This window comes from Cucurbita pepo, chromosome 18 (genome assembly GCF_057944985.1).
Source record: "Cucurbita pepo subsp. pepo isolate OVF chromosome 18, ASM5794498v1, whole genome shotgun sequence".
Classification (NCBI taxonomy): domain Eukaryota; kingdom Viridiplantae; phylum Streptophyta; class Magnoliopsida; order Cucurbitales; family Cucurbitaceae; genus Cucurbita; species Cucurbita pepo.
This window is the reverse complement of record NC_141815.1, coordinates 2,266,582-2,275,335: the sequence shown is the minus strand read 5'-3', so window position 1 is coordinate 2,275,335 and position 8,754 is coordinate 2,266,582. Positions and strand designations below refer to the sequence as shown.

Sequence of the window (8,754 nt, the reverse complement as noted above, 5' to 3'; positions counted from 1 at the left end):
CCAGTAAACTGAAACATGACCCCTCTCGGCCTCCTCACAATAACTCGAATCTAGCATCATCATATAGAGGGAATGTTCACTTTTAACACCCTAAAGCGTTAACCCAAAACATACATCAAGTTCTTCTGGCATTACATCATATCATAATGTAAGAACCGTACAGCTGGCAATAAGTGAGGAGAGAGAAATGCCAGTTGTACTACTCTTTTACGGTTAAAAAAAAAAAAGAGAAAAAGAAAAGAAAAAAAAAAAAGAAAGGCCGCCGGGGAGAAGGAAAGAAAGAAGAAAAAGAAAAGAAAAGAAGAAGGAAGGAAGAAAAAGAAAAAGAAAAAGAACGAAGAAGAAGACAGAGGAGAGGGTGAAGCGGTGGAGGCGACGGGGCTTGAGGCACTCGTTAGCGACGGTGGGCCGAACGGTTGAGGAAGGGAGTACACCGACGGTAAGTTCTAGTGGTGTGATTTTTATTGTTGTTTTTCCAAACCCTAATACTTTTCACGGGATCGATGTACCTAGGTTATTGTCGAGGGAAGTTGGTGAGTCCTTGTGAAGAAGAAGACATGGGGTGTTGAGAGGAAAGAAAGATAAAGAAGGAGGTGGGAAGAAGAGGCTGAAACCTAAGGGGGCCCGATCTGACCCAACCCGACCCACCTGTACAGAACCGAAACTCGAGTTGTTTCTCATTTCACACCAACAGATTCGTCTTTATCTAGATCTAGGTACTTGACTCACACGTTCCATTAATGTTTTATTATAGGAAAATTCCAAGCTTAGTCAAGGGACACTTGAAGACTCGATAAAGTTTTGGGAAGTCTACGATCAGGTAAGTAACCATCTAGTGCAAGTTTTTAATTAATGGCTTGTAGGAGCCGGTTTGAACTTGTGGCCAAACAGTTTGGTAATGTATGTAGGAATGGTTATAGTTAGTTCATGGAGGTGGTACTTCAATAATGGGTGTGGTTGTACTTTGGTTGTCGTTATGGTTATGTAGTTTTGTTGGCTGAATGTGAAATTTCGTATAGGCGTATGAAATGGTAATGTTTTTATGTTGAGCTAGATGATTGTTATGGTTGTTATGTGACTTAGCATAACGACGTATTGTCACCGTGGTTCTTTGTTAGGAATTGGGCGTGGGGCTTGGGTAGCCCATTGCTACTCTTTGAGTGTTGAATGAAGATTAGGTGCTAGTAATTATAAGTTAGGAAGCACATAATGTCACCCACAAGGGGTTGAGGGTAATCATAATATATTATTGTGATAAGAGGTGCTTAGTGGGATGAGCCATGACCTTTTACTGATCCAGCCGAGCGGCATAAGACAGGTAGTTACTGTTCCTAAGACAGGTAGTTTTACTGATCTGAGCCGACAAGGGCGTAAGACAGGTAGTGACTGACCCGGCCTTGTGAGGCACCGTGGCAGGTAGTTACTGATCTTAAGAACAGTTGGATGTTGCCAGGCACCCCTAGGTCTTTGACTAGTGACTATTCGAGCTCAAAACTTAGAATCCCGTGAATAGGGCTAAGTTTGACAAGAGCTTACGAGCAAGTTGCTTACTGGGTATTGTTTATATACTCACTCTGTGTTGTTTGCTATTTTTTAAGAGAAAAGTAGGTCCGGGTCGGTGGCAGGGACGTGTGGAGTCGTGCAGCTGCAGAAGGGGGCCCTTAGATTGAGTCCTCTTCTCCCATGTCGTTTTGGTTACGATTTTTGACGTTTTTGAAAACCTGCTATATTTTGTAATAGTAGCTTTTTAAGTGACCCCACAGATCTTCGTTGAGTTTTATATTTTTTGAAATGTATATCAGGCAACTTTGAACTTTCAGTCCCCTGTTTAAAACTATGTGAAGTGTTGAAAAGTTTTTTTTTCTCCTGAGTCCACGTGGCGACCCGTGATTCGGTATTTCCTGAAGACTGGTCGTTACACATAACCTACTAAACAAGGTTAGACTGCGTACCTGGTCGCGGTGAGGCATGTCGTCGAGCTGAGTCACAGAGGTGTACGACTCTCTATCCTAGAAAAAAGTCTACAAAATCAAAAACCCGACTGCTCTGATACCAATCTGCCACGACCCGCTTTTCGAGGCTTCGAAAACCAAACTGTGACTAAAAAGACGAAATCGAAAACAAGCAAAAAGAAAAGAAAAGAAAAGTAAAAGGTAAAAATACCATTTAATTAAAACAAAATAGAGAAAAGTTTTGTTTCAAATAAAAAAAGAGGAATTACAAGTATAAAATGAAATACAAAAGACTCTATAAGACCTGTCACATAGTATGAACAGATAAAAACAGTAGTAAGATAGACTAGCAAGCATACCAACATCGAGTACGAAATCTCATCAAGGCAGCAAGTCCAACAGACATATTTTTAATTCCCTAAGTACAGAGGATCATTAGATCTAGCCACCCAGGGATAATTTGCTCTAGAATGCATGCAAAACCAAGCGCACCCTACAAGTATTATTTCCTAAATCCGTGTGGTTACTTACCGTGAGGATGACGTTAGGAAGTCTTACCCTGAACTTTTTCGGGAACAACCAACTTTCGGGGACGAAAGTTCCTAAGGAGGAGAGAATTTGTAACACCCCGAGTCCAACAGGTACAATTCGTTCCATCCTTGTGACTAGCACCTTCTTAACTATTGTGAGTTTCTAATTTTATTGGAGGATTTAGAGTGTGATTTCAAATCGGTGCAGAAGAAAGAAACGCTCGGGATGCATCAAGGAACTTAGAAAAAAAATTGTGATGTAATCGAAATTTAGGTCAAAGTCAACTGGGGCAAAAAGGTAATTTTGCCCTCACACCTCCCACCTTGACCTGGAAGGAAGGAAAGAAAAAAGAAAAGAAAAATAATAAAAAAAAAAAAAAGAGAGAAAGAAATGAACCGTTAGGGTTTTTAAGAAGAGGAAGAAGGAGGGTGAAACGCCCAAAACCCGAACTGAAGCACCCTCAATCTTAGGCCTCCTACTAGAGCTACTCAGAGTATCAAGAGGAGCGGTCTGAGCGTTGGATCATTCGTTTCCGGCAAGAAACGGACAAGAACGCGATGTAAGTCTGCGACCTCTCTTGTTTCAAGATTTCACCATAGATCCGGGGGTTTTAGATGATTTAGACCTTAATATCTAGTTGCAACACTTTAGGTGACGAGTTTTGCAAGTTTTCAGAGGAAACGCGGCCAAAAATCATGTCGGAAAATAAAATCGAGAGACCGTCCTACTTCGATAAGAAACTGAATTTTTCTCGATTTTCGACCCCATTTATTAAGCGCCGTGAGTAATCCTCCTATTTACAGGGGTTTTCACCAAACGTTAAGTTCTGCTTTGAATCGCCACGCTATATCTTTTCAATCTTCTGCAACAACCAGAAGCTCAGAGATGATGACAATGGAGAACTACTTTGGGGTCAATAACGCGTTGGACATAATGTTTTCGGGGAATTCGAACGTTGTCAACAATAACAATCATCCTGTTATTAGCCAAGCTACCAATTCATCTGGTTCTCTGCTTCTTGATACTGTGCCAGGGCTCAAGAATGATGGTGGTCAACAAGAATTCATGGTCCAGTTATAGTTCTGGTAGGCTATGTTGACAGCACCTCCATCCCCCAAAAGGTGCGTCTAAAGGCCTGCTTTTTTGGCATCCAAGAACCTCATTATCTACCTCAAAATCTCCTTCTCTGCTCCCAAGTCCACACTCAACCTGCAACAACCAAACCCAACCCACCACATTTTCCATCAAAAGTTCATCGTTTTTCATGTTCTTCGTCATCAAATATCAAACAAAAAAACTCCAAAAGAAAAGGAGTCAAGCCTCCTCGAAGGCAGTAAAAAATGACTGAGACTCCAAAGGAGTCGAGTCTCGATTAAGGGGAAGCGCACTTTGTTCGAGGAGAGGTGTTGGATGATGAAAGTCCCACATCGGCTAATTTAAGGAATGATCATGGGTTTATAAGTGATGAATACTAACTCCATTGGTATGAGGCCTTTTGAGGAAGACCAAACCAAAACCATGAGAGCTTATGCATACCAATATGATTCCATGAAATTAGATAATGCCCAAGTTCAAAGTATGCATTGCAAACATTTATTGAATTCAAGGATAAAAACTGATTAAATTTAACTCACCGTAATCGAATACTAATCTTCTCGTCATCTTTACCACAACAAAGACATCAGGTCGATACAAAATCCTCATTGAACACGACTAAAGGCCTCATACCAAATAGAGTTAGTATTCCTCCTTATAAACCCATGATCATTCCTTAAATTAGTCGACGTGGGACTTCCATCATCCAACACCTCCTCTCGAACAAAGTGCGCCTCCCCTTAATCGAGGCTCGACTCCTTTGGAGTCTTAGTCATTTTTTACTGCCTTTGAGGAGGCTTGACTCCTTTTTTCTTTCTGGAGTCCTTTGTTCGACATTCGAGGATTTGCCAATCTATTGACATGGTTAAGTTTAGGGCATGGCTCTGATACTATGTTAGACGAACACGACTCTCCACAATGGTATGATATTGTCCACTTTGAGCAAAGGGATTTGCTCAAAGTGGACAATATCATACCATTGTGGAGAGTCGTGTTCGTCTAACATGGCGTTGGATGAAAGTGTCCCACATTGGTTAATTTAGGGAATGATCATGGGTTTATAATCAAAGAATACGCTCTCCATTGATATGAGGTCTTTTGGGGGAGCCCAAAGCAAAGCCATGAGAGCTTACGCTCAAAGTAGATACCATTGTGGAGAGTCGTGTTCGTCTAACAAAGGATACGTAATCTAAGACAAGCTGATGAGAGGTGAATTTGGAGACCACAGCATCCAGATCCTTATAGTTAATAGAAGGGAGAGTTTGATGATTATCTGGGAGGTAAGGGATAACAGGATGAAAGAGAACACGCACCGTCAAACTCACCTCTTGACGATCCTATGTTGTCTGTACGACCTCCAAATGGATGGAAGATGACTGCTCGTTCACCCATGGGGACGGTGTACATAGAGCCATTTACAACCGAGGATACCACGCCGACACCAACAGCAAAGCCAGCAACCTTGGTAAGCTATTCATCGTTCTTGAGAAGAAGGGTTTTGAAGAAGGGTCTTGACAACAGATGAAGTGGCCCGACACTCGGCCGCCGTGCCCAAACAGCCCAGCCCACGGGCGCCCCATCACTTTCGTGTTTAGTTATCAAATCATTTTTCGACTGGGGTGTACTTCAAGGGGGTAGTTTTAAAGCTGTCGTTTGTTGTTCCATGTAATAGTTGTTGTTCGATATAATAGATGAAATTTGAATGATTATTTGAACTCCCATTCACCCAGAGAGAACCCTCACAACTTTGAGATGAGCTGAAGCAATTGAAAAAAGTCTTCCTGGCTTCTCTTCTTTTATGCACATAACTACAAGGCATCAAGAATACACTAGACAGACGCCCTGGAATGACAATACTTCTGTGACTTTCAAGCTCCCAAACACCTCCTTTGCCACGAAGTGTAAATTCACGGACCTGAGAAAAAAAAAGAGGGAAACGGGGTGAGTATAAAAATATACTCAGTAAGCAACCTACTTGTAGGCTCTTTATCGCATCCAAGTTTAAGAGAGAACCACAAACTATACTCTGGACTCTAAAGTCTCAATGCTCTCAGTTCGCAGATCGGGGTAGAAGGACTTAACCTTTGTAGCAGTATTCAACGTTTGAAGATGAGGTGCTCCCTCATAACTACATGTACCCCTCGTACAACCCAGCTAGAATTAGTCACTGCATGGTCAACGTTCTTCCATAGGACGGAACTCATCATGCAGGTGACCTTGACCTACCCGCATGATCAACATCTAACCATAAGACGGATCCCCATGCAGAGTAGTCGATCTACCACTGAGTAACACTTCCCTAACAGGCGTCTCGCCAAGCTCAACAGTACCACACCGGAGTAGGAAGGGAAGAGTAGCACCTCCCTAACTGGCGTCTCACCTAGCTCAATAGTACCACACCGGAGTAGGAAGGGAAGTGGAGTATACTCAAACGCTATACCAGCTACGGTAGGCTAAGAGGTTCTCTCTCTACACCACAGGGTCCTAACGTGGTTCTCTTTGTCTCAAGGGTAGGTAGATTATTGAGTTAGGGGCCCTAGATTCCAGAATCACTCAATCAAGGCTTACAAATCCATAACAGTCCAGGGTTAAAGGGTCTCTCCCTCTAAGCGTCGCTCACGACAACATGGACTGTATCGTCAGGAGGGTCCCCTATCTAAACCCCACTCGATTCCTACCAGAGTTCACCATAGGCAAAACACAACACTACAACTTATCAACCATATCATAAATTCACACAATCATTCGAGAGGAGTTTATGTATGAATAACAACAAATACAGCCATACAAGCTCAATGGGGCGACATCATCTATCAACACCCGGAGCGCAGATACACAAATCCTCCTGTCCACTAACATAGAAGGAATAGATAAACGCAGTAGATAGATAGTCCAACAAGCAAACAAATATTGAGCACGAAGTCTCATAAAGGCAGCAAGTCCAACATATATATATTCAACTTCCTAAGTACAGAGGATCATTAGATGTAGCCACCTACGGGTAATCTGCTCTAGCATGCATGCAAAACCAAGTTCACCCTACAAGTATTACTTCCTAAATCTGTATGGTTACTTACAGTATGTCGCGTGCCTTCTCGAGCTTGATTACAGTCGTATCGGAGTCCAAAAATTACGATTTATCTATACAGAGACCTAGTTCACAGTAAAATAGGATTAACACTGGAATTGGGACGAAAAATGGGTGAAAACAGGGCATCACGTGCTTGCACGCGCTCACAGGGGACTCCCATGCGCCAACACACTTCCCTACGCGTGGGTTCCACGCGCAGGGCATACGCGTGGTCAATGTGGGCAACGCACGGGCAGAGGCGCGTTTCGAACCCCAGCCGACGTAGACTTACTCTCGAATTTTTTGGGCTTGACACGTGTCGTACAGGGATTGGCGGAAGGTTTTCGGGTTGGACCGCGGGTCGTCGGGTTGCTTCACCGAGCGCAGGTCGGGTTGGGTCAACCGTCGGACGCGTGTCAGCGGAGAAGTCAGATGCGTCTCTCCACCAATTGCTCGACGCGTGTCCTCCCTTTCCGGCGGCCGTGTGTCCGTCGCCGATTGCCTGAGTTCATCCAATTTCCAGATTTTGGTTAAATTCTATATCAACCTATTTATTTTGGATTTTTCTATCTTCCAAATCGTAACTCGAATTAAATCGATTCCTTCACAAGAATTCAAGATCTCAAGTTCACCTATCCAGATATATTTTTATTGTTTTTTTTATACTCACGCAATTTTTGGCCGCGTTTCTTCCGAAAACTTCCAAGACTCGTCACCTAAAGTGTTGCAACTAGATTATTAAGGTCTAAATCATCTAAAACCCCCCAGATCTATGGTGAAATTTTGAAACAAGAAAGGTCGTAGATTTACCTCGCGTTCTTGCCCGTTTCTTGCTGGAAACGAACGATCCAACGCTCAGATCAGTCCTCTTAATACTCTGAGTAGCTCTAGTAGGAGACCTAAGTTTGAGGGTATTTCAGTTCGGGTTTTGGGGCGTTTCACCCTCCTTCTTCCTCTTCTTAAAAAAAACCCTAACGGTTCATTTCTTTCTCTTCTTTTTTTCTTTTTCTTTTTTTTTTCTTCTTTTTTCTTTTCCTTCATTCCAGGTCTATCTAGACCTCCCTCATGGTGGTAGGTGTGGGGCAAAATTACCTTTTTGCCCCAGTCAACTTTGACCCAAATTTCGATTCCATCACCATTTTTTTTTAAGTTTCTTGATGCATCCCGAGCATTTCTTTCTTCTGCACCAATTTAAAAATCACACTGTAAATCCTCCAATAAAATCTAGAAACTCACAATGGTTAGGAAGGTGTTAGTCACAAGGATGGAGTGAATTGTACCTGTTGGGCTCGGGGTGTTACAAATTCTCCCCTCCTTAGGAACTTTCGTCCCCGAAAGTTGGTTGTTCCTGAAAGAGTTCCGGGTAAGACTTCCTAACGTCATTCTCCCGCTCCCCGGTAGCCTCGCTATCTAGATGATTACCCTACAAGACTTTGACAAGGGGAATCTCCTTGTTTCGCAATCGTTTGACATCTCTAGATATAATTTTGATTGGGGCCTCCTCGTAAGATAGATCTTCACGAAGCGGAAGTGCTTCGTGCTTAATGATGTGCATGGGGTCTGGCGTGTACTTTCTCAACATGGATACATGAAATACGTCATGCACAGTGGCAAGAGTGGGTGGCAACGCCAACCTGTACGCTACAGCACCAATCCTCTCGAGGATTTCGAAGGGACCTATGAACTTGGGGCTAAGTTTACCCCTTTTCCCGAATCTTAACACCCCTCTCATGGGTGCTACCTTTAGGTAAACATGTTCGCCCATCGTAAACTCGATGTCCTTTCTTCGAGTATCAGCGTAACTCTTTTGCCGGCTTTGTGCAGTAAGTATCCTCGATCTGATTTTCTGGACTGCCGCGTTGGTGACCTGAACCAATTCTGGTCCCATAAGTTGTTTGGTTCCAACCTCTTTCCAAAATACTGGTGTCCGGCACCTCCTCCCATACAAGGCCTCAAACGGGACCATCTGAATCGTTGCTTGATAACTGTTGTTATAGGCAAACTCCATGAGGGGTATGTGTTCATCCCAACAACCCGCGAAATCCATTACACACGCCCTGAGCATGTCCTCTAATACTTGATTCAACCTCTCCATTTGTCCATCTG

The 8,754-nt window shown here is 43.1% G+C and overlaps 1 long non-coding RNA gene across 2 annotated transcripts; it reads left to right on the top strand.

Moving 5' to 3' along the window:
- Positions 1 to 318: 318 nt before the first annotated feature.
- LOC147786945 (uncharacterized) lies at positions 319 to 1,863 on the top strand. Of its 2 annotated transcripts, none has more exons than XR_015413865.1 (2): positions 319 to 650; positions 755 to 1,863. It is a non-coding gene; the product is annotated as an uncharacterized LOC147786945 (long non-coding RNA). The 2 variants fall into 2 exon arrangements; XR_015413864.1 differs by having other exon boundaries at positions 319 to 669.
- The last annotated feature ends 6,891 nt before the right edge of the window (positions 1,864 to 8,754 follow it).